Raw genomic sequence first — 12,752 nt, forward strand, 5'->3', positions numbered from 1 at the left:
GGGCATTTCCCCACACAGACTGTCTTCCTGCAGAATCATCTTTTCTGGAGAAAGAGTCTGATTCATGGGAAGCCATGAAGTTTGGGAGTCTTCATTGGAAAGGAGATGAGAATGAAGTATATGAGGGGTTTTGGCTGATGCAGAGACTCAAGGACCTCACTGATAACTTTCAAGGGAGCCCAGAAGTTTATGAGGAATCAACTGAGTTGTTTTGAAGACAAGGTGAGAAAATTTTCCTGTGCTTATCAGGATGCTTGAAAGAAGGTATTGACATCAATATTCTGGAAGCAAAAAGCCTATGATGAGGAGACAGGAGATAGGAGCCATGGCAGGAGAAGAATGAAGCACCCAGAGAAAAGAATGATTACAACTTTGACAATCAGAGACCTTTCCAGAGTCATCATGGTTGTGGATATGAAAGAAGAGGAGTTGGGAACCAAAACTTCCATTGATCAGGTTTTTAAAACTGGTTTTAGTTCAGATATTAAAAACAAATCTAAATACACTAAGAAAATCCTGTGGCTCTACGGATTATGGAAGTTTAGAGAGATTAAGGCTATAAACCTGACCCTGTGGAAAGCTTTGATATCTATTTCCCATATATGGTCAAAATATATCTGTACTGTTTAATACATAATGCATTTTTCTGTGATTCCTTTTTTAAGAAATGTCTTTTTTTGAAGTTTACTTATTTTGAAAGAGAGAGAGGGAGAACAGGGAAGGGGCAGAGAGAGAGAGAGAGAGAGAGAGAGAGAATCTCAAGCAGGCTGTCAGCACAGAGCCCCACATGGCGCTTGAACTCCTGAACCGTGAAGTCATGATCTGAGCCAAAACCAAGAGTCAGACGCTTAACTGATGGAGTCACTCAAGTGTCCTTAAGAAAAATCTTTTTATCACACTGGGTGTTATATGGAAACCAATTTGGCAATAAACTATTTGTAAAAGAAAAAAAAAAGAGAGAAAGAAAATAAAACTCTTTTTATCAAAGTATAATGTACCTATTGAAAAGTGCACATATTATAAAATGTTCAGCTTGGGAGAACTTTCACAAAGTGAACACATCTGTATAACCAGCATTCAGATCAACAAACAGAACATTACTAGAACCTCCCCAGTGCCCCCTTGTACTCCCATTTTTGTTATTAGCACAGACTCCCTGCCTCACCAGGGTCACAAGAAACCATCTTGATATCTAGCAGCTCAGAATAGTTGCCCTGTTTTGGTAGTGTGTTTAAATGAAATCATACAGTATATACCCTTTTAGCAACTGATTTCCTTTGCTCTGCCTTTTCATCTACCTACAACTTCTAATATTAAGCATTTTATGTAATTCTTTAAACAAAATATGCTTGAAATCCCTATCCATCATACACCATATGTGTATAAGATAAATTAGTCAACCTTTTATAAATTGGCTCATTCCTTTTTTCAGTTAGCGTTTACTCCATGAAGGATATAAAGAAAGGACAGATATAGTTCCTGACTTCAAGCTCTTAACATCCCTAGGGAAGGTCAAACCGTCCTGTAGCTCAGTGGAGGCACATCTGGTAAAGGATGGAGCATGTGGGGACAAAACTGAAGCCTGTGTGCCAGATGTGATAGGGAAGAGACATCAGTGGGGTATCAAGGGCAAGACATGGAAGTCCTCCTCCCCAGATACAGAGAATAAAGGGATACACTGTAACAAATTTAAGTCATAAATCATTAGTGAAAATGCTTTCCATTGGCACTGGGTACCAACAATTCTTAACTTATCAGTGACACGGTATCTCCCCTCCCCACAAAATTTTTATAGGTCTAGTTTCTGGACAATTACTATATGGGTGATCTTCAAGTGAGCACATTTTAATTACATACCCTCTACTACATAGGCAGTCTACATGGAAGTTAATTTGGAAAAGACCCAAGTTTATGGTTGACCTGTGACACCTGTGGACTCAGCTGCACGTGTTTGTTGCAAGAGTTCCCAGTGGCTCTGAATCATTCAGGTTCCCTTCAGGCACAGTCTGAGTCTTCACCTGCTTGGTTGGGCTCTTTATAAACAACAAAAAGATGAAGAAAACAGAACTTGAGTTACTTCATTTTTTGTCCTTCTTTGTGACTGCGTGCAGTTTTTGTGTGTGAGTGTTTAGAATTTAAAACAGTGAGCCGGGACGGGGAACACAAGGTGCAATATTTTGTTTGGTAAGCGCAAATTTTAGTTCATATGTGGAGTATTTTAAATAATTCGAGTAACTTTAAAACTGATGTTTCTTCCTTTATGTTTGTTAGTTACGAAGTGAATGATGAAGAAATTATAATGTGAACTTAGTGGTGTGACTTCATAGTTACCTAAATTGGACCTTTTGCATTTAATGGAAAGTATTAATCCATTCCTTTCTCTTTTTTTAAAAACATTGACATTTGATTATTATTTTTCACTAATGTGATTATGAGTCCAAAGTTCAAGAAAAGAAAAGCCTTGATCATTTGCATTGATTTCCTGGCTATTATCCATTTAATTTCAAGATTATTGATGAAAATAAGTTTGTGGGTCAGTGTTAAAAACGATCCACTCAGGGCATCGGATAAACCAGGTATGTACTGAGGGAAGAAATGTGCAAGGTATTTCAGGTATCTAAAGTGCTGGTGGATATTAAAAGCTAGTTATTTACCTAAATTTTGGGGAGGACTGGCTCAAATCTTTCTCCAAATGAAAGTGAAAATGGGGCTTGCCTGAAACTGGAAATGCTTAGTGAGATTCGATTTTGGAATCAAGATGAAAGCATGGTGCTAACACAGCATTTTGATAGGTCCAGTGCAGCCTGTTCAGTTTGGGACGGAACTGACCATCTGCTTAGAGCTTTTTAAATGTGTTTAAGTCTGAGATGGCCTTTGTTGCTTTGGGCCTTTGTGTTGGGGTGTATTATTATTCCAAATTGTTGGAAGCCAGTCTTGCAGGAGGTAAGGTTTTGAATTCCTGATGGTGTGTGAATTTTTATCCCCAAGGTTTCTCTCTGGGATGAATTGATTTGCTGGCCAGAAATGAGACTGAATTCCTACATCAGGTTAAAGGCACAAGGGTGTTTGGTTTAGCAGCCTGCCCCCAAGCACCTCATCTGCATACTGATGAAGCCCTCTCCCCTCCCAGCCCAAACTTGGCAGTGGCCAGTTACTAATGCAAGCTGTTGGGGGAACAAAGCAGAAATCAATCTAGCTTTCACCTGAATGTGAGTAGGGCCAAAAGGAAAGGTCCCTCATCCTCATTAAGGTCTACTTGTTGGGTATTTTTTTTTTCTTTTTAAAGGAGGCAACTATGTCCAATCACATTTCATATACTTCTACCACCTCAGCAACTGAAAGAATCGCTATTTTTCTATACCTTCCCATCTGCCTTAATCAGGCATCTCTTCTCTAGATTTTCTAAGACCGTGTATTAGTTTGCTTGGGCTGCTATAACAAAATGCCAAAGACTGGGTGGGTTAAACAACAGAAATTTTTCTCTTGATTCTGGAAAGTAGGAGTCCAAGATCAAGGTGTTGCTAGGGTTGGTTTCTTCTAAGGGCCTCTCTCCTTGGCTTGCAGGTGACCATCTTCTCTGTGTCTTCACAGGCTCTTCTTCTGTGTGGATATGTGTGTGTATGTGTGTGTGTGTGTGTGTGTGCGTGTGCATGCACGCGTGTGTGTATGTCCTAATCTCCTCTTCTTACAAAAATACCAGTCATAATGTGTCCATCCCTATGTCCTCATGTGAGCTTAATTACCTCTTTAAGAGCCCATATCCAAATACAGTCACATTCTGAGGCACTGGACTTCAACATAGGAATTTCAGAAGAGACACAATTTGGTGGGGTGGGGTGTGCAGTAATAGGCAGGATCTTCCAAGTGCTACTTGAACCTGTGAATGAAGTCTTTGGCCCTAAATGATGAATTAGCCATTCTTCCCTTGTTTTGGAAAATATTCAGGATCAAAAGTACCGCCTCAGGAAAGGATAGTTCTACACAAGTTCTGGCAAGTCAGCTTTCAGTGGTAGAAATGGGCATTTTCTCCTGGTCCTGTACTTGAGTGAGCCCACCAATCCAAGGCTCTGAAAGATACTTGGCTAAATTAAAACAGAATCCAATATCAGGGAAGCCTAACATGCTGGGGAGAGGATAGGAGAGATATCATTAAGATTATAATGAGTATTATTTGAAAATATGTCTTAATGAAGCAAATGAGTAAAATATAGTAAAGCTGGTCCAGAATTCACAGAAGATAGGATTTCCTTGACATTTTCTGTATACATGGGTCCAGGGACATTATATGAGCCATTATCTTGATGGACAAAGATTATATAATCCCAAGGTCAGACAGAAAACATAATGACTTGAGAAAGGAAACTTACTATTTTTTATGATTTTTTTTTTATGATTCTAGAATATCCTGTATATAACTTCTGGGAAAATAGGGTGGGGGGAAGATTTGGTTTACTTCCAGACTTGGATAGAGCTAGGAGCGAATATCAACTAGCATTTGGGCTTACACTAAAAGGCAGATATTTTTGCTCAGAACTTCCTAGATTAGAAAAAGGGAGAAGATGCATACCTCTTTAAAGAGAAGTCATCTAATCTGATCTGAGAAAGTAGTAAGGAATAACTTGACTTTAAAACATATTAGAGCCACTGTTATTGTGTGGTCAGGAGAAAGAAATGACCAGTATGACACAGGGACAGAGATGGTGTTTTCTGATTTTGTTTCAATATGGCCAACTTTAATACATTTCCTCTGTTCCTATTGGTTTTACTCTTTTCTTTGAATATGCATTGTTGTCAAGGCTAAAGGGGAGTGCAAAGATGACAAGAGTTACAATGCACTTAGGATAGGTATATGGTTCCACATATGGCAAGGTGGACTGTCACTATAGCAGTGAAAACCTTAATCTGGGCCTTAAATTTATTAATGAATTTATTCAGTCAACAAAAGCTCCAGGTACTAATTCATGTTGCTAAGATGTTGCTACAAACAGCCAGAAAGACCTTGTCTTCAAAAGTCTGACATTCCTTTTTTTTATTTTTTAAAGTTTATTTATTTTTGAGAAAGAGACAGAGACACAGAATCTGAAGCAGGCTCCATGCTCTGAGCTGTCAACACAGAGCCTGATGCAGGGCTCTAACTCGTGAACCGCGAGATCATGACCTGAGCCCAAGTCAGACACTTAACTGACTGAGCCACCCCGGTGCCCCGGACATTCTTAATGGATATACTACACCGAATAACATGGACGGGAAAGTCACTAAAATAAATGATATTTCTAAAGGAAAAGTTTAGGTACAGCTTATAAACACTGAAATTATAAATTAAAACATAACAGACATTTTCAGTTTCTACTTAGACTTTGAAAGGCTGGTTCTGCTCCAATATCCTAGACTTGAGAGAGTCTCTAACAGAGGAAGATAAAAGCATTTACCCCACAATAGGGTTAAAAGAACTTGTGTTTGGGGGTAAAAAATCAAAGAAAAGCTTTCACCTGGTTCGTTTGAAATTACTCATAACTCCTCCTATGATTCACTATCTAAACACCCAAGAAACTTCACTTAGAGCCCAAGCTACTTCTGAAATAGTGTGTGTCTCAGTGGTTATGGATCTGACCTTGTTCCTTAAAAGATAATATGCTTTCTACCCTTCGTCTTTGCTGTGTTCGATTTAAATCAGATGTTAACTGCCTTACATTTTGGAGAGCTATCCATCCATTGATGTAACCATCATAAATTCATCCATCCATTTATCCATCCAGCATCTTGTCCAGTGCCTGGACAGATATTTGCCCTTAGCAAATATCTGATGAGTGAATAAAAATCCACCAAACCTTGATTGTCTACTATGTGCCCCTTACAATCTACAGACCCAGTGCCCAGTTCTGCCTGGACATCATCTGGAAGCAGGTTCGCTCAGGAGTTTCCAGGAGTGTGTAGTGACTGTTATAATAGAGACAGGAAAAGTGTGATTATAATTTTTATAACAAATTGCTTTCCTAACATGCAAAAAAAATTCTAATCATGTGCAACATTGAGATATACATGAGATATACCTTTCTTTGTTAAGAAAGGTAAGCAACCGGTCAACCTAGGAAAAGCTTATAGGCAAAAGGACACTCCCGTGAGTTCTACACTAGTAGCTTCGTGTTTGGACTGAGAGTTGCCATTTTCTCTGAGGGGACAACACATTGAATGGGATTCACTTGAAAACTTCCAGGGACTTACTGAAACTCTCTTTAATGCCTCTTTAGGGAATGAGATCCACAAAGTTGACCCGTCCGGAGAGAATCTCAGTCCCCCAAGGGAAGAAGTCTTTTACGGAAGGAGAGACTAACAATGGCGGAGACAGTCTTGTGCTAAGAATGTAGAAGAAGAAAACTGTATTTGTTTTAGTCCACCTGTGTCTGACACCTGGCTCTTGATCATAGGAGGAAGCTTCGCAGACATCAGATGCATCGTTTCAACTAGCAGGTTGTGGCGTTTTATGGTTTGCCGGTCATTTTCTCATGGTGCTTTTCAAACTGTTCTCCGAACTGCCCCTAGCAGCAGAGTGGAGTGAACGTGAGTCCCCAGGGCCTAAGGAGTAGCACTAAGCATTCTGAACCAGACCAGGGATTTGCTCTGAAGTTTCCTAATTGTTGATAACAATTCTCCCATTATTTTACTTTCTATTCTAATATAGCTCTGTGTTTGCTTTAGTGTGGAAAATGAGGCTTTAAATTCATTATCCTAGAGTAAAATGGATCCTCAAGATAATGACCTCTGTATACCATCACCCCAAGCAAGACTCTCCACCCTCATTCCCCACCATATCCCTGTGGGGATGAATATTGCTCTGCGATCTTCCTTTTCAGAGGAGGAAATTAGAGATCAGAGAGGTTAATCGGAGCTGATAATTACCTCTCTTTAATAGTACTCACCAAAGTACTTGTCCTATGGTTTCATGCACATTTAATTCTCACAGCATCTCGTCATTACTATTTTATAGAAAAGGAAACCAAGAATCAAAAAGGTTAAATAACTTACCTTTGGCCACATGGTTATAAGGAATGAGCCTGAATTTGAAACCAGTTTATCTGACTCCAAAGAAACCACTCTCTGTTATAATATCACTGTCACTCTTTTTTTTTTTTTTTTTTTTTTGAGAGAGAAAGAGGGAGAGAGTGCTTGAGCAGAAACAGGGGAGAGGAGCAGACAGAGATAAAGAGAGAATTTCAAACAAGCTCCACGCTCAGCATGGACATGATGTGGGGCTCGATCTCACAGTGGTGAGATCATGACCTAAGCTGAAATTAAGTCAGACACTTAACTGACTGAGCCACCCAGGCGCCCCAACCAAACTGTCACTCTTAATGTTTCAAATAAATTTTGCATCTTGAGCAATCTAACTAAAGTAATATTAAGGGAGAAAATCCTTTTAAGGCAAGGGCCCTGTTATCCATTAATTCTTTGAAGGGGATCAGAAGGGAATCTTCAAAAAGTCAAGTGATTTAGCTCCTTGAACTCTGAAGGACCTAGTGGACAGTTATACAGAGACACAGGTTACTTCCCCCCAAATGCTGTCATGATAAAACCAGGGTCTTTCCATCAGTCAGTCTGCACTGGTCAATATGTGCTCCATACTTAGCCAGGTGCCCTTGAGAAATAGAAATGCAATCATGGCTTTGCATTTGAAGAGTTTATAACGTTGTCACACACTTAGATGAAAAGGGAAATACATAAGCAATGAGCAGTTAAATGTTAGTGGGGAGGGTAGATCTCATTACTCTAGAAGTTTGGGGTTCATGGAGGTGCTGCATGGATGAAGAATGGCAGAGTAGGATGGCAAGTTCTCCATTCCATTTGTACCCAAAGCATTCTTGTTTTTCTTCTATGATGCTCTGCCAGCAAGTCCATTCTCCAACACACCTAGATAGTTTCTCCCAGACTTTCTGATTCTTGGAAGTTGCAGAAGGAGGTGGGAGTGGCGAAACTGGCTGGTCTGCTTCCTGTAAACCTGTTCTCCTCCTACCTACCAAGCTGTGTGTATATCATCCCTTGCCTCCTTCCCTAGATAGGTGAGTACACCTATATATCCACTTAGCAACACTCATCTGTTTATGAGATACTTGTTAAGCACCTACAGGTGCTGGATATGATACAGAACAATATAGAAATGACTTCTGCATTCATAGAGAGATAAGACATAAAGTAGAGAGGAGGGACTCTAAGAGAAAAGGTAAAAATAAGGGCAAATATTTTCTATATTCCACATTTCTCTCTTCCTAGTTACCTTTTAAAATAAGTGAGCCTCCCCATAGTGAAAGCACTATGGCAGGGAGGAGAATGAAGTCACAATCTGTGGCCTTAACACGTGTGCCTTCCTGGAATAGTCTTTCCAGATGCTACCCTGAACAACATGATTTGAAATACCCTTACGTTGTGCGATGGTTATTTCTGAACCAAACAGTCCACTTTTGGCAAATCTTACTAACAGCTGAGAAGCAGTTGTTGGATTTCTTGTTAGCTCTAGCAATTAAATAACCACCACTTAAAAAATAGTATATAGATCAGTTGGAAGCGGTAAGATGCTACATGTTGGGTATAAAGTTGCCTGGACTTGCTGCGTCTGGTGTTGATAAGGTAGCAGATGGTCTAATAGACTCCATCCTTGAGCAGCTAAATTGGTAGGGTCTTGGTTTAATAATCTTGTGTTCTAATGATTTAGGCGAGTGATGAAAAGCAGTGCAATTACTCACTTGTAATAATGCCCAGTTGGCCTGGATGGAAGGGGCACTCACTCATACATGGTGTGATGTAATTAACTCCTGATCCCCAGAAACATGGCTGTTTGTAGGCAGACTACCTTGATCAGACACATCTCACCTTTATGATAAAACTTAAAAATCACTTTCCAAGTGGAAAATGCCTAAGGCTAAGCTTGAATCACTGGAGAAGAGAACACTTTCAAAGCTTTTGTTAGTGTATGATTTCTGTGTTTCCAAAGCATGTCCACAAATATGATTTGTTTGCATTCTCAACTAATGTTGCTGGGGCAAAAAGGACTTGTGTAAACCATTGATAGATGCAGAAATCATTCAGAGGCTTGCTGGAGCCACAGAGAAAATCTGGAGTACCAGAGAGCTCAGGTATTTCAAACACGAGGCCTGGGCGCTTTGCACCCCGATATACCTTTCAGACTCCTTTCATCCAATGGTTTTTTTTCCCTTCACCAAACATCTCATCAGTTCTTCAAGCATGCTGTATAATTCGTGGATTCAAGTTATATTTTCTCATAGTTTTCACTTCTTGAACCTCTGCTGGGATAAACTGAATGGAATGAACGCCATCAAAATATAGGTAGTAATTAAGTACATTTTAATATCCCCCATGATTTGATGTGATTTCCACAGGATAGAATACTAACAAGTATTTGTGAAATAAAATTGTTTTCTTAAAAAGTCCGTTTATAAGATCAACACACAAATATTGATTGCATTTTATATACTCACAACAAACACATGAAAAGCAAAACTAGGGGCGCCTGGGTGGCTCAGTCAGTTGAGCATCCGGCTTCGCTCAGGTCATGGTCTCGCGGTTTGTGGGTTCGAGCCCCGCGTTAGGCTCTGTACTGATCAGCTCGGAGCTTGAAGCCTGTTTCAGATTCTGTGTCTCCCTCTCTCTCTGACCTTCCCCTGCTCACGCTGTCTCTCTCTCTTTCGGAAATAAATAAAACATTTTAAAAAATTAAAAAAAGAAAGAAAGAAAAGCAAAACTAAAAACATAATAACATTTCTAACAACTTCAAAAGAAATTAAATACTTAGATAGGAACTTAACAAAACGTGTAGTATCTATACGCTGAAAATTATACAATTCTGATGAAAGAAATTTTTTTAAAAATCTAAATAAGTGGAGAACGTATCCTGTTCATCAGTTGAAAAAGTAACAGAGTAAAGATGTCTATTCTCCCCAAACTGACATGTCAATTTAGCATAATTCCTGTTAAAAACTCTGCAAGATTTTTTTGTAGATATAGAGAAGCTGATTCTAAAATTTATATGGGAAAGCAAAGCACATACCATATAATAGCTAAAAAAATATTGACATAGAGAAATAAAGTGGGTCGAAGCAATCTATCCATTATTAAGACTTGTCATAGCTACAGTAATTGAGACTGCTCAATATTGACAGAGGCAAATGGACAGGAATCAGTGAAATAGAGTAAAAAATCTAGAGGGAGAATACAACCCACACAACTATGCCAAACTGGGTTTTTTTTTCCCCAAAGATACAAGAACAATCTAATGAAGCAAGGTTAGCCTTCTCAGCAAGTGGCACTGAGCAATACATAGTTTTAGAAAAAAATGATAAAAAGACCCTGGGGCACCTGTGTGGCTCAGTCAGTTAAGCGTCCCACTCATGACATCAGCCCAGGTCATGATCTCTTGGTTTGTGGGATTGAGCACATGGGGCTCTGTGCTGACAGCATGGAGCCTGCTTGGGATTCTCACTCTCTACCTCTCTCTCTGCCCCTCCCCCCTTGCTGTCTCTCTGTCTCTGTCTCTCAAAATAAATAAATAAGCTTTAAAAAGGGTGTAAAAAAAAAAGACCCAAACATTTACTTAAATTTTGCACCTTACAAAAATTATCTCAAAATTCACTGTGGATTTTAATGCAAAACTATAAAATTTTAAGGAAAAAAACAAGAGGAAAACATTGAGATCTGAGACCAGGAAGAATTATTTGACTTGACACCAGAAGCATGATCCACAAAGGGAAACATAAATTTTACTCCATCAAAATTAAACCTTTTTGCCCAGCAAAAGATTCTGCTAAGAAAATGAAAATACAAACTATGGTGTGAGAGAATATATTTGCAAACCATGATTCTGACAAAGGCTAGCCTCTGGAATATAGAAATTGCTTTCAAAACTCAAACTCGACAGTAAAAAAGCAAACAATCCAATTAGAACATGGGGAAAGAATATGAAGAGACATTTCACCAAAGATATACAGATGGCAAATAAGCACATGAAAAGATGCTCCACATTATTAGCCATTAGGGAATGCAAATTAAAACTGCAATGAGATATCACCACACACTTATCAGAATGGTTAAAATAAAAAATAGTGACAATGCCAAATGCTGGCAGGATGTGGAGAAACTGGATGACTCATTCATTGCTGATGGAGATGTAAAATTGTTCAGACGCTCTGGAAAACAGTTTGAAGGGCTTTAAAAAAATTAAACATGTAACCACGATATAACTCAGCAACTGCACGCCTGAGCATTCATCTAGAGAGGTGAAGACTTGTATTCACATAAATCTGTACAAGAATATTTATAGCAGTTTTATTCATCATATCTCCAGACTAGAAACAACTCAGATGTCCTTCAGCTGGTGAATGGGTAAACAATCTGTGATTCATCTGTACCATTGAAGGCTACTTGGCAATAAATAGCAATGAAGTATCAATTTACCCAACAACTTGGTTGAAAATCCAAAGAATCATGCTGAGTAAATAAGCCAATCACAAGAGGTTATCTTGTTTCCATTGTATGTTCCTAAATGTATAACATTTGAAATAATAAAATTATAGAAATGAGGCCAGGGGCTAAGGAGAGATTGGGGATACAAGAGTGGGTGTGACTGTAAAAAGATAACCCAGGGCATCTTGTGGTAATGGGTCTGTTCTGTATCTTGACTACAGGAATGCCAATATCCTGGTTGTAATGTTATACCATAGCTTTGCAAGTTGTTACCATTGAAAGAAACTGGATAAAGGCTACATGAGCTCTGTCTGTACTACTTCTTACAACTGCATATGAATCTATAATTCTTTTTTAATGTTTTTTTATGAGAGAGAGAGAAAGAGTGTGAGCAGAGGAGGAGCAGAGAGAGAGGGAGACACAGAATCTGAAGCGGGCTTCAGGCTCTGAGCTGTCAGCACAGAACCCAATGCAGGGCTTGAACCCAAGAATTGAAAGATCATGACCTGAGCCAAAGTCGGGTGCTTAACCGACGGAGCCACCCAGGTGCCCCTGAATCTACAGTTCTTAACACTGCATATGATTCTACAGTGACGTCAAATAAAAAATTTTTAACGTTTATTTAATTTTGATAGAGAGCACAAGCAGGGGAGGGGCAGGGAGAGAAAGGGAGACACAGAACCCAAAGCAGGCTCCAGACCCCTAGCTGTAAGCACAGAGCTCAATGTGGGGCTTGAACTCAGGAGCAGTGAGATCATCACCTGAGCCCAAGTCGAAAGCCAGCCGAGGCACCCAGCTGCCCCCAAAATAAAAACTTTACAGTTAAAATAATGTTTCCTGACTCATGTATTATTATAGGCACCATAATATTTTATACTTGGACTACATTTAGATCAAGTCAGTAAAACTCCCAAATCAACCTTAGTATGGCAGATATAATCCTTGATTGTTGCTCGTTTTTACTGGGTTGTTATTCCGATATGATTAGCAAATGTTCACTGATTTCTCACTTCATAGGTCTGTTTGCTACAAATAATGTCATGGGCCTAGAAAGTTTTAGAAGAGCTATTGACACTGTCTTATCACTTCTCACTGTCAACCATTTTCCATTATTGTTTCACCCAGGTGAATGTCACCCCTTCCCTGGCTACCTACCCACCTGCCAACTCTCCAGCTTCTTTTAGATACTGACTTACTTTGCTCTTCAAGTATTTTCTTGCAGTGTAACCACAGAGAGCTAGGTAGAATTTACGGAATTCCTACTACGTATCTATGTGCTGCCA

Source organism: Hyaena hyaena, unplaced genomic scaffold (assembly GCF_003009895.1).
Source record: "Hyaena hyaena isolate Hyena2069 unplaced genomic scaffold, ASM300989v1 scaffold_216, whole genome shotgun sequence".
NCBI classification, from domain to species: Eukaryota; Metazoa; Chordata; class Mammalia; order Carnivora; family Hyaenidae; genus Hyaena; species Hyaena hyaena.